The sequence below is a fragment of the Oryctolagus cuniculus genome, chromosome 16 (assembly GCF_051225735.1).
Source record: "Oryctolagus cuniculus isolate XC-2025 breed Fujian yellow rabbit chromosome 16, ASM5122573v1, whole genome shotgun sequence".
Lineage (NCBI taxonomy): Eukaryota > Metazoa > Chordata > Mammalia > Lagomorpha > Leporidae > Oryctolagus > Oryctolagus cuniculus.
In genome coordinates, this window is record NC_142882.1 from 45,900,536 (window position 1) to 45,919,768 (window position 19,233).

The 19,233-nt window shown below is 51.4% G+C and overlaps 1 long non-coding RNA gene across 1 annotated transcript; it reads right to left on the reverse strand.

The window, feature by feature from the left end:
• Window positions 1-289: 289 nt before the first annotated feature.
• On the reverse strand, window positions 290-16,155 carry LOC149121721 (uncharacterized). The gene is made up of 3 exons (XR_016223091.1): window positions 15,992-16,155; window positions 13,001-13,105; window positions 290-878 (listed from the first exon to the last, which is right to left on the reverse strand). It is a non-coding gene; the product is annotated as an uncharacterized LOC149121721 (long non-coding RNA).
• Between the last annotated feature and the right edge of the window lie 3,078 nt (window positions 16,156-19,233).

A 19,233-nucleotide genomic window follows, 5' to 3' on the forward strand; every position in this document is an offset into this window, starting at 1 on the left:
CAGTTCACTGTGAAGAGCAATGTCAAATGTTCTGCCACACCGTGAGGTAACCAATGGAAAAGTAATTAATTATGTGCCTCACAATAGCTAGTAGAGGAGATTCTGGATGTTCCCAACACAAATGATGAGTATGTTTCAGGTGACGGATATCTTAATTAACCTGATCAGATCATTATATACCATATATTTACACTGAAATACCACACTGTACCCCATAAACATGTACAATTATATGTGTCAATTATGAATAACCATACATATATTCTATTTTTCAAAAGCGAGTCTAGAATGCCCTAACTGCATCATTCATAATAACCAGCAAGTAGAAGCCATCAAATGGCCAGCAACTGATGTACGAATAAACATATGGTCTGTCCTCAATATAGACAACTCTCCACCCCACAGAAGGGCATACTGTTCTGACACTCCCTATCCAACTCGGGAGCCCTGAAGACATGTGGCTCTGGGAAGGTAGAGAGAGGCAAAGGCCTCATACACCGTGACACTATCAACACGCATGGGACATTTGTGAAAGTGAGTAGACATGCGTCTCAAGGGCCTGGAGGCGGGACTGAGAACTGAGTGCCAATAGGCAGGAGGTTCTTTAAGTGTTTGGGGAATGTTCCACAGCTACACTGTGCTGATGGCTACACAGCCTATACATATATTAAAGTCACTGACATGGACACAAGAGGACATACATCATGTTCTGTCAATTGTAGGTCAAGAAACCTGTCCACAGAAAGTGATCAGAGTGATCCAGAAGCAACTGTTCCTTCACTTGTGTGGACATCATGCCAGTTGACCACCCTAGGGCCAGAAGGATGATGAGGTCAAGGTCTTCTTGGAGACTGGAAGAGGATCTCACAGCACAGAGCCTGGCAGAGGGGAGAGACAGAGCAGTATCTTCACCATCCAGGGCAGTTAACATGAGGTCTGGATTCAGTGGCAGTCCCTGACTTACAGCCCAGAGGCCAAATCCTGCTCTGGGACACTAGGCCTCTGCACTGCTTAGGCTTTGTGCCTGGGGAGCCTCAACTGCAACACAGAACCTATACCACTGTTGGGAAGAACAAATTTATTAAATGAAATGCACCTAGAAGAAAACATGGTACCAATGAGCACAGAACATACTCATCAATGCTGTGGGTTATTCATACTGGTTTCAAAAAAGAAATGAAGGGACCGGTGCTGTGGCATAGCGGGTAAAGCCTCCGTCAGCAATACCAGCTTCCCGGATGAGTGCTGGTGTAGTCCCAGCTGCTCCTCTACCAATCTAGCTCTCACCTGTGGTCCAGGAAAGCAGTAAAAGATGGCACAAGTCCTTGGGCTCCTGCACCCTCGTGGCTGACCTGGAGGAAGCTCCTGGATCTTGGCTTTGGATCAGCACAGCCATGGCCATTGTGGCCATCTGGGGAGTGAACCAGTGGATGGACAACTACTTTCTCTCTGCCTAACCTTCTCTGTGTACTTCTGACTTTAAAATAAATAAATAAATCTGTGAAAAGTAAAGAAAACAGAAGACAAACTGAAATGTAAGATCTGAGCCTTTGAAACAATTAGAAGAAAACACAGGGGAACTGCTTCCGGACAGTGCCATGGGCAAGGATTTCTTAGATCAGACCCCAAGAGCATAGGAAACAAAGCCAACCAGCAGACAAATGGGATTTCACCAAATTAAACAGCTTTTGTACAGCAAAGAAACAAGTCTACAAGCCATCCATCTGACATAGCTGTTAGTAAAGTCAACATAAAAACAACTAAACAGCAAAAACAAGAAACAACAAATAAGTCAGACTTAAGAGTCTCAGTTAGAAATAGACATTTCTTTTTTTTAAAAAAAAAAAGATCTATATATTTACTTGCAAATCAGAGTTACACAGAGAGGGGAGAGGCAGAGAAAGAAAGGACTCCCATCCGATGGTTCACTCCCCAGTTGGTAGCGACAGCCGGGGCTGCGCCGATCCGAAGCCAGGAGCTAGGAGCTTCCTCTGGGTCCCCTACGTGGGTGCAGGAACCCAAGGAACTAGGCCATCCTCTACAGCTTTCCCACACCATAGCATATAGCTGGATCAGAAATGGAAAGCCAGGTCTCGAACCAGCGCCCACATGGGATGCCAGCACTTTAGGCCAGGATATCAACTCGCTGCGCCACAGTGCTGGCCTCGGAAATAGACATTCCTTAAAGTAAGACATGTCAGTGGTTCTCCTGTTCCACAGCACTCAAGGGAACTACTTATAATGTGAAATACGGGACAAAAGTGCTCATCACTGATCTCAGAGAGATACAAAGCAAAACCACAATAGGATACCAAAGGAATGAACGATAACTAGTGAGGATGTGTGTGGAGGGGAGGGAACACTTGGCATTCTGTGGGTGGGAATGTAGATGTGGTAAAGAGTAAGGAAGTTGCTCAATAAACAGAAACTAGACCTACCATCCACTCCACCAACCCTACTGCCAGTGTACAATAAAGGGGAAGGAAGTCAGTCTGTGGAAGAGAGATCTGTGCCCCCAATTTTACTGCAGTCCTGTTCCCAGTAGCTAAGGCATGCAAACAACCTACACATCCATCCGCCATGGATGGAAAAAGAAAAAAAGGGGTACGTGTGCACATAGGAATACTACTCAGCTATAAAAAAGGTTGAAATCTTGTCATTTGTGGTACCATGGGAGGATCTGGAAATCACTGGGTTAAGTGAAATCAACCAAGCACAGAAAGACAAACACCACATGACCTCACTCACATGTGGAATCTGCAAAGTGGTGATGCCCTGGAGGCTCAGGGCACAACGGCAGTTGTCAGAGGCCAGGAGGAAGGGACAAGGGCAGTGGACAGAGACGGACTAGTATGAGTCACAGCTGACGGAGCAGGAGTCTCTGTGCTTCTGCTGCGTGGGAGAGGACAAGGCTGTGTATCTCCCTAAGAAGGCAGACACAGCCCCGCAGTGTGGCATTTGCTTCCCCGCAGGAACAAGCCCAGTGAACTCGGGGGACAGAGGAGGTGGAGGTGGGGAGCAAGGGCTTTCCACCCCTCTGCTCACTTCCTGCAGGGCCAACCAACAAAGATGAAAGTCCAGGGTGATCACACCATGGACAGGACCAGTCCTAACCCTGTGATTCCCCACAAGCTCAGGTTACACTCAGGTCTGAACTCATGCAATCCTAAGCCCTAAAAACCAAGGACCCAGATAAGATGACCTTGGTGAAGTTCTAGGGATGCTGGGAAGGGAGATCCCGCCCCAGTTCCCTGTCCTCATGCACTGACACTCAGTAACGGCGGCCGCAGCAGCTATGAGGGTACAGGTGCAGAGACTCAGGTATCAGGATATGACAGAATCACCTTCTGCAATCCTGAAAAAAATGAGGAGGGGGCTACTATGCCCATTTTGTAGCAGGGAAATTGAGGCATGGGACAGGGAATCCACATAAAGCCACGTCACCTCTCATGGCAGAGTGCAGATCACACCCTGTCTCTCCAGCTCCTCATTAATCTCCTGGTTCCACTCCTGTACCCCAGACCTAGGGGCTCTCCCCTAGGCACTGGACCCAGATTGTTCTTGCTCCGGGGCACTCTGGGCACTGCAGGGTGAGGGGCAGCATCTCTGGCAACCACCTGACCCAAGCCAGGAGCACCTCCCAGTTGGGCCAACCACAGTGTCCCTTAAGGAGTCACAATCTCCACAGCTAGGAACCAGGGCCCCATGGACAATCTTTACTCAGTGGACAAAGAAACTGTTTTTTAAATTTTTTCATCAATTTTCATTTGACTTGAAAAGCACAAAGAGAGGCGGAGCTCTCATTGGTGGCAGGGACCCAAGTGCTCGAGCCACTGCCTGTGTCCCCCCAGAGACACGTCAGTGGGAAGCTGGATTGGAAGCAGAATACTGGCAGCCAAACCCAGCACCCTCATGGGGGATACAGGCATCCAAGCTGGCAATTTGACCTCCTGGGCCACAAACCCTCCTGCAACAAAGCTTTTAAAAACAAATCCAACAGCCTGCACCACTGCCTGCAGTGCCACCATCCCTTATGGGCACCGGTTCAAGTCCCAGCTGTTCCACTCTGATCCAGCTCTCTGGGAAAGCAGATGATGGCTCAAGTCCTTGTGCCCCTGCACCTGCATGGGAGACACAGAGGAAGCTCCTGGTTCCTGGCTTCCAATCGACCCAGCTCCAGCTGTTGGAGCTATCTGAGGACTGAACCAGTGGTTGGAAGACTTCTCTCTCTCTCTGCCTCTGCCTCTCTGTAACTCTACCTTTCAAATAAATAAATAAATCTTTAAAAAAAAAAAAAAAAAAAAAACAAAAAACAAAGACCTAACACTCAGAAAAAAAAATCCAGGAGCCAATGTTGTGACATGGCAGGTAAAGCCACCACCTGCCTGGCAAGCATCCCAAATGGGCACAAGTTCAAGTCCCTAATGCTCCACTTCTGATCCAGCTCCTTGCTGATGTGTCTGGAGGCAGCAGAAAATGGCCCAAGTACTTGGAAGTCCCAGGTTCTCACCACATCTGCAGGTCAGGAGCCTGAGTGCTACAGGCTCAAGGTCTCTCCTGAGGTTACATGGTGCCATCTGGTGTGCTGCCGTCTCAGTTCCTTGTGGCTGTAGGGCTGCATCCCTGTTTTATGCCTGGCCTGGGTGGTTTGCTCGAAAGCTCCTGTGGGGTGAGCTGATGTACGGTCAGGATCTTAATCAAGTCCAGGTGAATGTCAGGTCCCCTCAGGCCCTGGCTGCCTCACTCAGTGTCACACACATCGTCTCCCTTTACACTGACACAGTCGCTGATTCAGGGCCCTCCACCACAGCTGCAGAGTCTGTCCCACAATGGGATACCACAGGAGAATGACACTGTGGGTTGAGACCCAGGATCAGGTGTCACCCGTGGGGCATGGGAAGGTATCCTGGGGTAGGGGGCTGGGCAGTAAGAGCCAGGAGGAGAGCAGGTCAGGCTGTCCAGGGAGAAGCAGAAGGGGGCCCCCAGCAGGTAGGTTGTGCTGCCAAGGAGCAGGGAGCCTGGACGGAGATGCCTCCCAGGATGCAAAATAGCTCAGCCCCTCTCAGGCTGCCATCAAGAAGATCCAAAGGTGTGCCCTCCAGTCAGGGAGCCACAACGTGAGACATCAAGGCTCAGTAAGCAGAGAAATGAGGCTGGAGCAGAAGTGACAGTGGCGAAAGATCCACAGACCCAAGGCCTGGACAGGAGTCTCCAGGATGCACGGCAGACCCATGCCAGTGCGGAGATGTCCCCAGATGTCACTATCCCAGCACCTGCGGGCCAGACCTGATACAACACCTGTTTGCTTCCTTTAATCGAGCAGAGTCCACAAAACACAGAATTTTAGAGCATGCAGCTCAGCTACGTTAACAACATTCCCATGGCTGGACAACCCTCACCATCCTGTCTCAATCAGGGTCCCAGACTGCCTTCCTTGGCCTGTGCACTACTCAGCCTGCTGTCCGCTCCCACTGATCCCAATGAGCCGTACAGGCTGAGGGAGGACACAGGCAGCTGGGCCCGGGTGTCAGGGCATTCATATGTCAACAGGACAGCACGGAGCCCACTCGCAACCCTATCTGCCACTCTGGGTGTCCGGTACACTCAGGCGCTGCTGAATGGAGACTCCGCCTTTCAGTTTGGTTTGCCTTCATCTTTTTCTTAATAAAACTGCAAACCTCCAAATAATAAGATAAAATACAGTCAAAGAAATGTCTACTTATTTTCACCTACTTGAAAGGTAGAGAGAGAGACACACAGAGAGAAGTCTCCCATTAACTGGTGCACTTCCCAAATGCACACAACCACCAAGACAGGACCAGGTGAAGCCAGGAGCCAGAAACTCCATCTGCGTCTCCCATGTGGGTATCAGAGGCCCAGGGACTCAAGTCACCGAATGCTCCCTCTCAGTGCATCCAAGAGGAGCTGGATCAGAAGCAGGGCAGCCAGGTCTTCACCTGGCACCCAGATAAGAAATGGGGTTGCCCCAAGGGGAGGCTTAACCATCTGTACCTTGACATCCTCAATTTACTTTGTATTCTGACCAAGAATGCGAAATTATTAGGTGCACTGGTGAAATGAGCTTCCACTTTACTTTTTTCCTATGGGTAATATTTTTTTAAAGATTTATTTGGTTTATTTGATAGAGTTATGAAGAGATGCAGAGGCAAAGAGAGAGAGGTCATCCCACTAGGTCGCTCCCTAAATGACTGCAAAAGCCAGAGCTGAGCCAACATGAAGCCAGGAGCCAGGAGCTCCTTCCAGGTTTCCCACATGGGTGCAGGGGCCCAACGACTTCTGCCATCCTCGGCTGCCTGTCCCAGGCACATTAGCAGGGAGCTGGACTCGAAGTGCAGCACCCATATGGGATGCAGGCACTGCAGGCCAGGGATTTAACCCACTGAGCCACAGTGCACGCCCCATCTATGAGAATGTTAACCATATAAATTGCAACAGATATATTCTAAATATTAACTGCATACAAATACACAATGCTTAACTTGGGCACTTTCAAATCTGTTTCTATAAAAATACATGTCCCCTTTATAAACAGGTTCCCCATTACAGAGATGAAAACTCACTTCATTTCTATATATGTAAGCAGTTTAAGAATACTGCTGAGGATCAGGTCAATTTTTTTCCCCAAAAACATTCTAAAGATGGCCACAGGACAAAAGAGGATTCACTACAGCCTGCTGACTTAAACCTTGGTTCACTACCCTCCTTCACAGGTATGAGATCACCCTGGATAATCTTCCCAGGGAATCAAAAATGCAATCTGTCCTCTCGTGCTGTCAGAACAACCGCGGAAAGCACACTGGGGACACTCAACCAACACCAGTGCTCACGTGACTGAGGCAGTCATCTTGGACAACAAAGAAAGACTTCCATCCAGGATCCAGAAAAAGCAGGAGGCGGGGAGATGAAGAAGTTCTGGAAACGGGGCCCGTGTTGTGGTGCACTGGATAAAGCCACAGCCTGCAAACCCTCACATCCCATGTGGGCACCAGTTCCTGTCCTGGCTGCTCCAATTCCAATCCAGCTCCCTGCAAGTAGTCTGCAAAAAGCAGAGGAAGATGGCCCAAGTACCTGTACCCCTGCAACACACACAGGGCACTGAGCAGAAGTACCTGGCTTCAGCTTGGACCAGGGAAGCCACTGCCACCATCTTGGGAGTGAACCAACAGATGGAAGATAGCTCTCTCTGTCTCTCCTTTTTCTGGAACTGTGACTTTCAAAATAAGAAATAAATCTTTTTTTTTTTTTAAGATTTAGAAATTCTAGAGATGCAGATGAGCCTCAGATGGCAGATTTCCCATGCAGGGTTCTCAGCACAACAAAAGGATATGGAAGAATCACAGAGCACAAGGGCAGCGCAGCCATGTTCTTGTCAGCCCTTCAGGGAGAACCCTATGAGAGGAAGTCACGCATCGCCAACAGGATGCACACCCAGCACTCACCCCCTGCCCCTCCTACACACCCAGCCCTGCTCCTCAGCCAGCTCCCTCCATGGCCTAGCTCCTCCAAGTGCACCCTGTACTTTGGTTAATATCGACACTTGTCCTTCCCTAAGTAATACAGCAGGTGGACGAAGACCAAAAACTTGAGTCTGTTCCTCCCGTCATTCTCTCCACAAACCCTGCACATTCAGGTCATTCTCATGCCTCCACGTCCAGACTACAGATGCCAAATGGCCCACAGGACAACAGCAAGAGACTCAGGAGGCAGCAGCCCTGAGTGTCCACACATGAGACACAGCTCCTGATCTGCTGGGGGCTTGCTTCCTACAGGAACTGAGCCTGGTGACCCAGGGCCCACAAGTTATTCGGTAGTGACCCCCAAATCTCCTGCTGTGGGCTGCAGACACAGACCACAGTGGAGACTGGGGAGTGACTGTCCTGGTGAGACTGGAAAGAGTCTGAGGGCTGAAGGAGGAAGATTCTGAGCCAAGGCTCCCAAGTGAAGCCCTGCTCCCCACTCACACACACCTGACCAGCATCCTACTGCACTCAATGGCAGCTGACCCCTGCTCAGACTCCCAGCATGCTGGGTGCACTCCCTTCAGCTCAGCTCCCAAGACCACCACTCTCCAGCCCAGTGTTCCTACCCAGCCTGACTGCTTCCCCCATGAGTGCTCCCACCCTTCAGCAGAGATCCCTCCTCTTCCTCTCCCCAACACCGGGCTTGCTGTCCCCAGAGGCCCTGCCACCTCCTCTGCCTCACTCGGGCAAAACACCCACAGCAAACACCAGCACAGCCCTTAGCACGGCTTGGCCCTGAGGTAAGCACTCACCCAGAAATGCAACAGACTCTAATGAAGTGCTATGGATACCACTGAGGAGAATCCCACAGGACTCCCAAAAATGAGTCACAGATCACTGCCCACCCAATGAATAAAAGGCTCTGGACTGTGGAGAAAGCCACTGGTAGCCCAAAAAAGAGTTATAGCTTACTGCTGCCCACAAACAAGCAAAAATAGGAAATAAAAATGGAGTCACTTATGCTAAGCCAGAAGCTGATGACATCACTTATGTCAAGCTCAGCACTTGCCAGAAAGATGCTCCTCATCAGACTGAACAGACATCCCTGGGCAGTCTGATAACCTGTACGCTACAGACGACAACCTCAAGTTACCTTCCTACTCACACAGGGATTGGCTGCACCCCAGGAATACTGCAGATACACCCTGTCCTAAACAACAGATTGGTGGCACCCCGGGAAACTCCCAGAGGGAGCACAACTGATTGGTGACACCCTACCGCTCCTGGAGACTCTCCCTTCATAATGACAAGGATAAAAGGATCATGGTCCCGGTGACTGTGAACCTCTGGATCTTCACACATTCAGAGCTGAATAGGCAGCCCGTTACACATGGATCCGTAATGGCACAAGATGACAACCGATCAAGGGCCCAGTACATGTGAACCTCTGGATCTCCTTACACATGGAGCTTAAGAGCCAGCTCACTAGCCCCCTTGCTAAGCAACACACGGAGACTACAGGACCAAACTCCAGTGGAGCCACCGCCTCGCCTGGACCCCTTATCAGCCTGCTGCCTGACCTGACCACACAGCTGGACCAGACCTCTCAGCAGGGGACCTCTCCAACTCCTTACCTTGTCATTCCCCTGGGAACTCCGGGCTTCTGCTCAGAGTGACAGCCATCCCACTACTGCATGCCTGTAAGTGACTGTTCTGAGATCCATCTCTCCGAGTGGTAATGAGACTCTGGACTCTGGATTTTGAACTTTCACTTTTTGGGAATGTGATAGGAACCTTAAGAACGCAGCATTTATAATGATATTGGCCATATGTAATAGGAAGGAATGTGCCTCGACCCTATGATTAAGAATGTCTTCTGCTTCGCTGTACTTATATTATTACAGTTGGACTGCCTTTGAGATTGCTTTGATGCCAGGTGTGTGTTATGATGTGTGGAGTAATGAACATAACTACAGAGATTGGTTTGCAGTGGGAAAGCCCTAGTGTGAATTGGAGTGAGCAATAAAAAGCCTTTCATTGGGAAGACAGTGTCGTGTCCGTGTGTTCCTTCTTCCCTATGCTCCGGCAATTCACCCTTGAGCCCTGTTGAAATGCGTGACAGCAAACACTCACAACATACCACCACTACTGCTAAACTCGGGAGACACCCACACTGTACATTCACTCCATTACAATTAGTAACACCTCTACAGCACACCCTACCCCACAGGTCCCACAACTCTCAGGTGGACACGGCTCCCCCACTACTGCAAAAACCGTCTCCACAAGCCACTGCCACTTCTACAGATTCCTCCAAGTAATTCTAAGAGTAAGGCAGTGCTATCCAACTCTACCAGACCACTCTTCCAACTCCTGGACCCTCAGCTCCAGGGCGATCTCTAGGAATTCACCCCACTCAGATACCCTTTTTTATCCTCTGTTCACATCTCTCGCTTCAAAGCACTGTACCGCGATGCTATCTTTTGTTGTGATATTAGCCATAGACTTTGTCAGAAACCAGCCAAACCGAATGGACCCATAGCAGAAGACTTCTCTCAGCACTCTCTCTCTTCTGGGTTGCATGCTTTACTACGGTGTGCTGCTTCTAACCTGCTGCCCTTTTTGTGGTCCCCAATTCTATATATCTCTCACATCCTCCCAAAGCCTCTACACAGCTCTCATCAATGCTTCCTCTCGTCTCTTCTTTGAACATAACCCCACCATCACTTCATGCGGGATCTGTACATACTCTTCCCACTTCCCAGCCAGTCTGGACAAAGGACACAGGACTGAAGGGATACCCTGTACTTTCCCCAAAACAGGAAGAATTCAACCAACCTTATTTACCTATCAAAGGCATGTTCTGTGCTTTGCTGACAGGTCAAGCCCTTAAATGCATCCTACGTGTTCCCTTCCCTTTTTCCATGAAGTAGGATCACTGTCCCACAAACTCTATAACTGGACGATTACTCTCCCAGCCTCCCCTGTTTCCTCCATTTCCTTCCCCTACTCCCACAGGTTAGCGAAATTAGCCACAAAGGCAAATACTCCCACTCTAACTGAACCATCACTGTCAGGACCCAGCCCAAGGATGCATTGGTGAACATGCGGGGGACCATAAATAGAAGCATTCTTGCTCTGTGGCATCCAGCTGTACAACTGTCTTCCCATGAACTGGACAGGCATGTGTCCTCTTACGTTCCTATTTCACCCTTTCTCCTATACTCTCAACCAGACTTGATGTCCCATACCTCAAACACCCCATGTCAAGAGTGACTTGGACTTAGCAACCCTTCTTTCTTGTTGGGTGTTTTTTGCCAGGGATTGGGCCAGGAGCAGCCAGACTGGCAATTTCAGGAGACAAGACAAAGAAATACAAAGAATTATGTCTCACTCTCAAAGAAAACATAAATGACCCAGCACCACACCTGTCTCACTTCCAAGACCAGGTAGAGTCCTGTCAGCAGTGGTCCTGCAAAATCACTGAGGATTTAGACGTCCTCAGCTCCATAAAAGGAGGACTTTGCCTCTGGGTAAAGAGTGTGGCTTGTGGTCAGTGCCGCCATAGCTCAATAGGATAATCCTCCACCTGCTCGCCGGCACACCAGGTTCTGGTCCCGGTTGGGGCGCCGGATTCTGTCCCAGTTGCTCCCCTTCATTCCAGCTCTCTGCTGTGGCCCAGAAGTGCAGTGGAGGATGGCTCTAGTGCTTTGGCCCTGCACCCGCATGGGAGACCAGGAGGAACCACCTGGCTCCGGGCTTCGGATCAGCGTAGTGCGCCGGCCCCAGCGGCCATTGGGGGGTGAACCAATAGAAAAGGAAGACCTTTCTCTCTGTGTTTCTCTCTCTCTCTCACTGTCCACTCCATAAAAAAAAAAAAAAAAAAAAAAAAAAGAGTGTGGCTTGTACACCAGTCAGTCAGGTGCTGTGAGAGATGCTATTGAGCACATTGAAAAGCATGCTAATGAAATGTAAGAATGCATTACAATACCCTTGCCACATCTTAGCCATCTTTGCCACTCTGAGTAACTTTTCTACTACTTTCTTTTTCCCTCATAATCACGGTGCTTTATTCTTATGATATATAATTACACATTTCAAAAGTGCTCACAGGAACCAGTGACTGCTAGATCCCAAGACATCCCGCAGGAACATCACAAGACTGATCTTCTTCTCCAGTCACTCTGGACTACAGCCCTGCATCAGCAGGAAGTGGCCAATAGGACACCAGCACCCATCTCTCTCTCTGTCCTGGGAGTAGCAATACAGGACCTTGAGCAACATCATGGGCAGAAGAGATGCCGTGTTACAGCCACATCACTGCCTCAAGAGTTCAACCATTATCCCCAGCACTCTGGAAGGTTGAAAAAGCCAAGGCAAACCATCTCAGCTCTGTCTAATCCCTGCCCAGCCCGAACCAAAAGTACCCAGGCTAGATAAGCCCCAGTCTCTACCAGAACGTGTCCCGACCCTCGCTAGTAGTGGGCCCTCAGGTCTGTCTCTAAATAAACAGGCTCTAGCTACTGAGTGTCGCTCCTCCTCTTCATGGAGGAACGACACTAAACCCTGCCTAGGCTTCATATCCGAGTCACGGCACCATTATGTCGCTCCCCGTCTTCGTGGAGGAACGACACAGGACCCTGCGCTGTTCTTTCGTCTGCTCGGCCCTCCCCGGGTTTGCTGCTGGTTCTTCCCAGGTTGGCTGCTGGTCCTTCCCGGGTTGGCTACCATCCCTTCCACCTCCGTGGAAGGGCGGTTCCCCCTGCCACATTCCCCACTTCCGCAGGGGAGCGGCACACCACCAGCCGGTTCTCTCGGGGGCTGCACAGGTGTTCCCCTTAGATGTTCCCCTTAGATGTTCCTGGTGCATGCCGTCTCTCTCCTCCTTTATAGTCCTCCTCTGCCAATCCCAACACTGCTACCCACACGCCGAGTACGCTGCTCTCCTCCAATCAGGAGCAGGTCCCACAGTTTATTGGTTGAACTGGAGGCAGCTGTGTAGAAGCTGTTTTCTCCTCTCCCAGCGCCATATTGTGGGAGAGCAGATGCATAAAATAAGTCTTAATTCCAGTAACTTAGTCTAGTCCGAGTTGCTCCCCACAACTGAGTTCGTAGTTTCTAGTCCATCTTCCCTGTGTCTTGTGCATATTGTCTAAAACACACCATTAGGGAAATGAGCAAGCCAGACAACACCAGCATTCAGTCCTCGGTCAGGGGAAACCATTAGATGGATTCCCGGCAAAGGAACATTCCGTGTGTTTGAGTTCAGTTGCTTATTCATCCACTGATCCACTCCCCACACACATGCAATGGCACCAGGGGTGAGCCAAGAACCAGGAAGTCACCCCAGATCTCCCTGACAGGTGGCAGTAACCCAAGCATTTGAGCTTTAACCCCCCAGGATCTCTTTAGCAGGAAGGTGATACACATGAAACCCAGGCACTCTGATACTCTGATGTCCCAACCACAAAACACAATGCTCACACCCCACTTTTATTCCCAAATAAAACACCACTCACCTGCACAGATAGTAAAATGTCCTGCCAACAACACCTCAGCCAGCACACGTCTGGGCCAAGACTTCAACTCAGATGAGACTGAAACCACAAGTTGTAACCGGGAACCTATAGGAGGAAAACACCCTCGTGTTTCAACAGGCCTTGGAGAACCTAAGAACCAATTCACACCTACCAGATGACAAAGAGAAAGATGTCTGCTGCTAGCAACACAAACTTTGGGATTCTCTACTGAGTCCACCGTGACCTCAGCCATAAGATCAAAAGGGCCTCACTTAGAAATGAAAGCTTGAAAGGGCTGGGCCCTGTTGGCAACCAGTCCTCTGCCTGTCACGAGCTGTTCAACCACAGCCCTGACACAGACAATAAAGATGCTTCCTGCTCCCCCTCTTCCATGGCTTATAAAGGAAAGGGGACCCCTAAAGTGAAAGTAGGGCAATGCCAGGGCTGAGAAAAGATCAGCAAGGGGGCTCCAAAGTCAAGTCCACTTGCTGTGCTGTGGCACACTGTCCCCTAAACTGCTCCAGACTACTTGGAAAAAAAAAATAAGGGTTCCTTTTTGTATGTAGGATCCAAACTGAGGAGGCCCTCCCTTAGTACCATAATGGGGAGGTGGAGGGCTCAATCTAAGGCGCTGGGGAAGAGGTAGCTGTGATCCAGACACGCACCCTTGAGGGGCAGCCAGGGCCTCCACCAAGCCCACCATCAACACCATGACCTCCCCTGGGAGTCAGGAGCCACCAAGGGAATGAAATGGCCTGACCCCAGATCAGGGCAGTCAGCTCACCCTGTCAGTGCTCATCACCAATTTCATAGTGTCCCATGTCTACAGGGAAATACACTTCATTGTGTCTCTTCATTCAAAGTAGGCCCAGCACTCAATGTCCAGTCTACCACTGCTTTAAGAAAAACAAAGAGCCAACTGCAGTCCCCTCCCCTCGTCCCCACCCTCCCAGGGAGCAGCCCCAGAGCAGGTGGGCCTCAGAGGCTCTAATTCAGCCCCTTCCCAAGAAGAGCTCACTGCCCAGAGAGGAGGAGAGTGAGGCCTTCCAACCAGGCTCTGCTGGGGGGGGGGGGGTGTTTATCCAGACGCCCACCAGGTGCAGGCCTCTTTCTGCTCTCACCCAGACAGAGCACCTCCATCCCACAGCCTTGCTTTACCCTCTGTAATATGGAAGGTCTGATGGAGACCACGCATTGGCCTCCTTGCCACTCTAAACGTCTGTGCCCATTTTGATTGCATTTCCCCACATCTCTGGGAACAGCAGATCCTCCCTTAAAGTAGGCAACGCCCACCCAATCCAGCTTGCTGCTGAGAGGGGCCAGAGCTTTTCTGGAATCCCGGCTGAGCCCTTGCCCCACCCTCTCCCAGGGCCTCATTCTAGACCCAGCCCCCTCCTCAGACAGCCAGCCTCTCATTTAATCCTCCCTGCACACCTGGCCACAGGAGAGACAGGCCTCCAGTCAGCACCTGAAAACCCCACCTCTCTCCCAGCCAGCAGGGGTCTATACCTGCCTGCAGAGAGGAAGGCCCTGCAATCCCTGAAGGGAAGTGACTGCCGGCCCGGCCCCACGGCAACTGTGCAGGAAGAGCCCAGCAGGTCGGCCAGCACTTACCAGTGGTCCGGGGGTGGCGCAGGCCGGGGACAGGTGCCAGGCGTGGGCACTGCAGACACAAAGGCGCTATGGCGGTTTCGGCGTCTGGGATGCCAAAAGAGGCTTCCAGCGCCCAGGAGCACAGGAGAGAGCAACCCCATGCTCCCTGGGCACACAACATGAAGGTCCTGAGCCCAGAGTCCGCCACCAGCTTTCGACCGCCAGGGGGCGTCTGCTTCAGCATCGGTGCAGGCCACTGGCAACTGACATTTCCAGGGACCCCGCAAGGCAGCAGCAGTTTCAGGAATCCAGAACCGTGACCTCAGTCCCCAAAGCCGGGTTGGGGTGTAAAGGCCCCCATCGACCGCGGTGCTGAGGGTAAAGCAATGCAAGCAGCAGCCGCGGGACTCGGCCCAGGAAGCCACCTGGAGCTGCCATCCCAGCCCCTCATCTGCGGGCGCCATGCGGGGAGGGGTGCGGGGAGTGCCCCAGCTTGGGGGCCTGCGTGTGGGCTGTAAATGCCAACTACTCTGTTAGAAACTTCTAATAAAGTATTTAGGGGGAAAGCTTCGGATACCTCCAAGGACGCCTGATGAAGAAAATGTTTCCAAAATGGCGCCCGGGGGGGAGGAGAGGACGCCATCGTCATGGCGGCCTCCTCTTTCCGTTACCCGCTGCTGTGGACCATTCGGGACTCGCCAGGGACGCTGGGAGGCAGCACATTCGGGGTCCGCAGTCAGGGTCCACTGGCTTCAGGCGTCCCCACATAACCTAGTGAAACGTAGGCCATGGGAAGAAGGGTTCCCCCAGCGAAACTACCCCCATCATCTGCCTGGGCTTCTGCAGCAGGGGGAAGGGCATGGCCAAGGCCAGCCACAGACCAGAGGGCCCCTCCTGCTTCCGCCCGGGCCAATCTTCATACTTCCTCAGTTCAGCAAATGGCGGCCGTCTCCTCCCCTGGCGGAGAACTGCACCGCGCTGTGAGGAAAGCCTAGCTCAGGTCTGCAAGATCTGACTCAAACTGGCTTCTTGCTGCTTCGGTGGTGGTTTGTGGCGGTCCAGCCACTCTGAGTTCAGTGTAAAAAATTCTGCTCCCCGGGCACATCAGGAAAACAAGCTCTAGGCAGTTTACAATCCCTGCCCCTGTTCCACATCTCCCCTCCCCACTTCGCCCAAATCCTACACATTAGGCTACAAGGTGCCCCCTGGGACATTTCACTCCCACTCTGGGGGGAAAGCACAAAGTCATGCTTTTGTAACTACTTCTTGTTGATCCTGGACATGGCCCAGGCTGGTGGAGAGACACTCTCCTACTCAACATCAACAAAGGACTTCAGACACCGGGTGTAGCCCCCAGAAGCTGTGGGCAACAGGGTAGGCGTCTAGAGGCATCCTCACCTGACATTCAATGTGGCGCCCTGTAGAGCAGCAGTCTGAGGTCTGACAGGGGCTCTCCAAGGAGCCATCCGGGGTGCAGGAGAGACAAGGAACTTCCCTGCTCTCAGCTGTGGTGACTGCAAGGAGTCCCATGGAGAAGTTTAGGAGAACAATCAGTGGTAAACAGCGCCAAGTGTGGTCCTGCCCAGAAGGGTTTAAACTGCTCCTGAAGAGAGCTCAGTTTACAATCAAGGGGGTGGGCTGCCTACCTGTGTAGGTGAGACTAGGTCTGAGGTGCACATCAGATGAGAGCAGCCACTACCTGCCCTCATTGTATTGTCTTGTTCTCATTTCCAACCTTTGGCAGGTCAAGGGGCCAGCCCAATTGGGAAAGAGCCTTCCATAGATAATTCAAAGGGGCTGAATCCTAATTCCTTTTTGTGGCTGCTCTAACACAGGCTAAGGCACTTGGAACAGACCTTTAAGCACTTCTCATGAATTTCTTGGCAAAGGCTAACTGATTCATATGTAGGGTCTCACTGGATGGTTTCCAGACAATTGGGGTCTCCAGGCACCAAGTCATTTATATCTTATGCCTACAACCTAGGGACTCCAGCCATCTTGGAAACCAAAACCTATCCATTATCACTTTGTCAATGATTAGCAGCCCTAATCTCCAATTTCCCTCTACAGACTTTTATACAATATTATTTCTGGGAAATAGACACAGATATCACACATGTGCTGATTCACCCCTGAAATGCCACTACTGGGGCTGGGCACTCAATTGAGGTCTGACACATGGGTGGCAGGGACCCAACCAGTTGAGACAGCATGTGCTGCCTCCCCAGGACTACATACACAAGAAGCTAGACTCAGAGTGGAGGTAGGCCTGGAACCTTAGCATCACCATGTGGGATGTGTGTAACCCCACAGTGTCCAACCTCCTGCTTCAAATCCCACCCTGAGAAGCTTTCAATGCCTTAGACATGCACTGCTGCTCCATCCTGACTTAGACACAGAAACGTCTGATTTCATAGCCAGTCTCTTCCCAGGTGGGATGCAGAGCTCAGGAAATGTGGGAGTCAGAACTTTTAAACCAGGCCACAGGGTAGAGGTTCCACTCCTCTCTCTGCTCTCACTGAAACTCCTTTAACAGCTCATTTTGTGACTCCAGTGTCCATCCTCTATCTCTCCAACTTGTCCTATCTCTAGGGTAGCCAAGGGCTTCACACGGGATTTGGATTTTATCCAGAGGCCGTCTGCAGAGCCAGTAACCCATTGGACTTCTTCTGTTGAGGGGAGCTGAGCCCTTCCCATCTGGGGACACCTGGGCCACTCCTCACCAGTGTCCTTCCTGCTTGCTGTAGGCACATGGGCGAGGCTGTAACTTAGCCGCTAACGTATGGATGGGCGCTTTGTGGTTTCAGGCTCACCCCCATGTCAGTGTCCCTCATCCTACTGGGGTGCCTGGAATAGACAGGAGAGCCAGCAGCAAGCCAGCAGCCTGCCTCCACATCTTTCTGTACCCATGCTGATGATCTCCATGTTATGGCTCACGAAACACAGTAGGCAGTGTCCACCAATAAAGAGGAATAGCCTTAGCACTGATGGTGTTTAGGTTTTCTGGACACTCTGAGATAGGCAGCACCTGTTAGAACCACCCGACTTCCCTGGGCATCAGGGTCCCAGGAAGCCTGCTTTCTATCCTATCCTCTTTGGGATGTCAAGTTACAAGAGTCAGTTGGGGGATGGCTTAAGTCCAGATTCCAGCTTAGAAAAGTGTCTGTCTCCCCCTCCCCCTATGGACAGGTACACAAAACTGGTGAAACATGAAAGCCTCTAGGGATGGGGGAGCAAGAAGAATAAAATCCCAGATGTACCTCAAGTGCTGGGAAGGCAAAGCCAACATCAGAGTCATCCATTGAGAAGCATGAAATTCCCTCTATATTTCTACCTATAGAAGGCAGAGGTCTCTAACCCTGAAGAAAGTGGCCCCATGCTGTGAAGCAGGGAAGGTCAGACCCAGCAACCCAGAGACCAGGCTCAGGGGTTCTCAGACCTCTCCCTTTGCACTCCTCTGTCTCCCAGGGGAGAACCTGACACCAGCATTCTGACGTCCTGGCAATGGCTGTCCCTTTCTCCTCCACAATTCTGAACTGATGCTGAACTTCCGGTCCTGGCAATCCTGTCTACGATAATTAAGACACTTATCAAACTGCCCAAATGACTCAGCCCTGATTCCCGTGAGATGCTGGACAAACAGGAGTGCAGGTGAACGTGCACCTCTCAGCTCTCTGCATCAGCAGCTCAGCATGGCCAGGTCCCAAGCCACACCTGAGTGCCATAAGGTGGAGTAAGTGTCCCCAAGAGTAAGTGCTCCTGGATGTGCTGCTGCCACCATTGCTCAGATCTTGGAGATGGACAACTTGACCCAGGATGCAGCAAGTGTTACCCACAAGCTGCCGGGCACTCTTCAATCTGACAATACCAACTGCTTAACTCCCAGTTCCCAGAAACCCCTACCCCAGGTTAGGAACCATCTCACATCTAGAGTGTTTGTGCATCAGTACAGGTGATGCCAGGCCTAGGGGTTCCTTGGCACTACACAACTGATGGCATCCATTGCAAGCACATGCTAGAATGATCCCCAGAAACCACAAGAGAGACTGAGAATGTCCAGAGAGGGACGATGAACTGTGCAGGCTCAAACTTGTACAAGGACATGAGAGCAGGTCCGAGCCCAGCTGTGGCACTGTCTGGGCCCACCAGCCCTATGGCAGGTGCTGCCTGAATTGTTGCAACTGTGGACAGCAGGCACATGGCATAGGGGTAGAAATAGAATAGGAAGTGCCCAAGTAGAATCTGAGGATATCTTGTGTGAGGAGGGGGCTCAGCTTAGGAGCCACAGGAAGTGACCTCACCATGTTGGTGATGACCTAGAGAACTGGGTGCCCCAGCAACCACCCCAACACTCCAGAGTTGAGTCTAAGCCAGCTCACCTGGACAGAGTCTCCCAGGAAGATGTTCCTGAGTTGTATCCCGCGATGCCCAAGCCCAGGCCCCAAGAAACCCTGCTGTGGGCGCCTCGCACAGTGGTGGGGACGCTGGGCCAGCCCTCACCCCCGACGCACCTGGAGCTTCAAGCAGAAAAAGGCCAAGGTGAGTCTGGCAGCCAGGGCAGCTCTCTGCTGACCAGGACACCACTGAGACCGCACTGGGAGCCCATAGGCCTCTGTGGGGGGGACATGGTCCACTTCACC